Source organism: Penaeus chinensis, chromosome 12, assembly GCF_019202785.1.
Source record: "Penaeus chinensis breed Huanghai No. 1 chromosome 12, ASM1920278v2, whole genome shotgun sequence".
Lineage (NCBI taxonomy): Eukaryota > Metazoa > Arthropoda > Malacostraca > Decapoda > Penaeidae > Penaeus > Penaeus chinensis.
This window is the reverse complement of record NC_061830.1, coordinates 38,325,017-38,327,516: the sequence shown is the minus strand read 5'-3', so window position 1 is coordinate 38,327,516 and position 2,500 is coordinate 38,325,017.

Here is a 2,500-nt window from a genome sequence, read left to right as displayed (position 1 = left end):
ATACTCTGTACAATAGCATCGATTTTCTTGTGTAATTCATGTATTTTGTTATTGGTAAATAAGTAGTTGTTCATAAATAGGGTTGTAATGATTTCTTTTCATTGTGCTGAATTTGAATAGAGCCGGATATCTCCCTTTCAACCCCCCCCCCCCTCTCTTTCTCTCTCTTTATCCTTTTCACTTAACCCTCCCTCCTCTCTCTCTATCCTTCTCTCTTCTTCTATTCTTCAATCCCCCTCCTCTCTCTCTATCCTTCTCTCTTCTTCTATTCTTCAGTCCCCCTCCTCTCTCTCTATCCTTCTCTCTTCTTCTCTTCTTCAATCCTCCTCCTCTCTCTCTATCCTTCTCTCTTCTTCTATTCTTCAATCCTCCTCCTCTCTCTCTATCCTTCTCTCTTCTTCGATTCTTCAATCCCCCTCCTCTCTCTCTATCCTTCTCTTCTTTTATTCTTCAATTCCCCTTCTCACTCTCTATCCTTCTCCCCACCTCCTCCTATCCTCTTCACTTTCCTGATTCGCTGTATGCTTTACTTCTCACCCCCCCCTCCTCCTTATACTTTCCCTTACCCCCCCCCCCCCCTTTATACACTTTTCCTCCCTTTGCCCGTCTCCTGACCCCCCCCCCCCCCTTTCTCGACTTTCTTCACCCCTCACCCCCCTCCCAACAAATCATCATCGCCTCCCTCCCCCACCCCCTCCTTTTAAACCCTCTCACCCTCTCTTACCCCCCCTCCATCACCCCCCCCCACCCTTACACTATCTCCTCATCCCACCCATAACCTCCTCACCCCCCTCCTCCCTCTATCCCCCTCCTCAACCCTCCCTCCAACAGAGCACGGCCTCCTTAGCCTAACCCCATAACCCCTCCACCCCATTTCCCCTATCTTCCCCTTACTCTTATTCTCCCCCCCCCCCCCACCACTCGTCCTGATCTCCTTCACCTCCTCATCCCCCCCTCCATCTGCACTCCCCCATCTCCTACACCCCCCCCCCTCTTTTTGAGTCCCTCTTGCCCCTTTACTCCCTCCTTCTTTACTCCCCCATTACCCTCAACCCCCACCCCCCATTACCCTCACCCCCCCAACAGATCATCACCTCCTCAAATCCTCCCAGCCTTGGAATCGCGTACTGGAATCGGGACAAAGGATTCCCATTCCACCCCAAGGAACTGGAATCTCCTTGGGTAGTTCTTAGTTGGACGAAGGGGGGGGGGAGAGGAAGAAAGGGGGGGGAGAGGAAGAAAGGGGGGGGGGAAGGGAGTGATGGAAGGGGGAGAGGAAGAAAGGAGGAAGGGTTGAGGAGAATGTAGAAAGGGGGAAGGAAGAGGGTGAAGAAGAGGAGGGGAAGTGAAAATGTAGAGAAGGGAGGAGGGAGGAAGAAAGGGAAAAGGAAGGAAGAGAGGGGATGGACAGTGAAGGAGGAGGAAGTGAGTGAAATGGGAGAGGGGGAAAGGAAGAGGGTGAGGAGGGGGGTGAAATGAAAAGACAGACAGAGAGGAGGAAGGGCAAAGAAGGGAGAGGAAAGGAGAGAGATAAAGAGCAGAAAGGGGAGAGGAAGGGAGAGAGGGAAAGGGCAGAAAGGGTGGAGCTAGGGAATGAGGGAAGAGGTAGAGAAGGAAGAGAAATGAAAAGAGCAGAGAAGGAGGGGAAGGGGTGAAGTAAAGTGGGAGAGGAAGAAGAGAAAGGGAAAGGGTAGAGTTGGAGGAGGAAGGTAGAGAGGGGAAGGGCAGAAAGGAGGAAGGAAGGGAAAAGTTGAGTAAGGAGGAAAGGAAAATGAAAGGGCAGAGAGGGAGGAAGCAGGGAGTGAAAGGAAGGACAAAGAGGAGAGTGAATGGGTAGAGGAGGAAGGGAGAAAATAAATTAGCAGAAAAGGAGGAGGAAGGGAGATAGGGAAAGGGCATAGACGGAAGAGAAAGTGAAAAGGCAGATAGGCAGGGGGATGGGAGTGAGAGGAGAGGGAAGAGAAAAGGAGAGAGAGGAAGGGAGAGAGGGATAGGGGATAAAAAGAGGAAATAATTGAGAAGTAAAATGTTAGGGAATGAAGGGGACCATGAGGTAAAGATAGATAGATAGAAAGAGAAAGGGGTGTGGAAAATGGCATAGAGAGGGAGATGGGAGAAGAGAGAGAGGGCGAGAGAGAAGAAAAGTAGAGGGAAGGTGTAAGATTTGAGAGAGAGAAAGAGAATATTGAATGCTTATATGTGCATTTGAGAAACAGACAGATACAGAGACAAAGAAAGTGGGACTGAGAAAAGGAGAAAGAAAGAGGAAAGAGAGAAGGGAAATTCCCAAAGAAGAGTAAGAGAGAAAGATTACGAAAGACGAGGGAGAAGAAATAGTAGAAGAAAAGCAAGTTTAAAATAGAATGACCGAACAAATATATAACTTACAGAAAAGTTTCCAGACCAATATGTTTTTCCTTCGAGAATGTATATATAGATGATCAGATAAAATTCGAAAAAGGAAGAACACAAGACAAAACTAAACAAAAACAAAAACAAA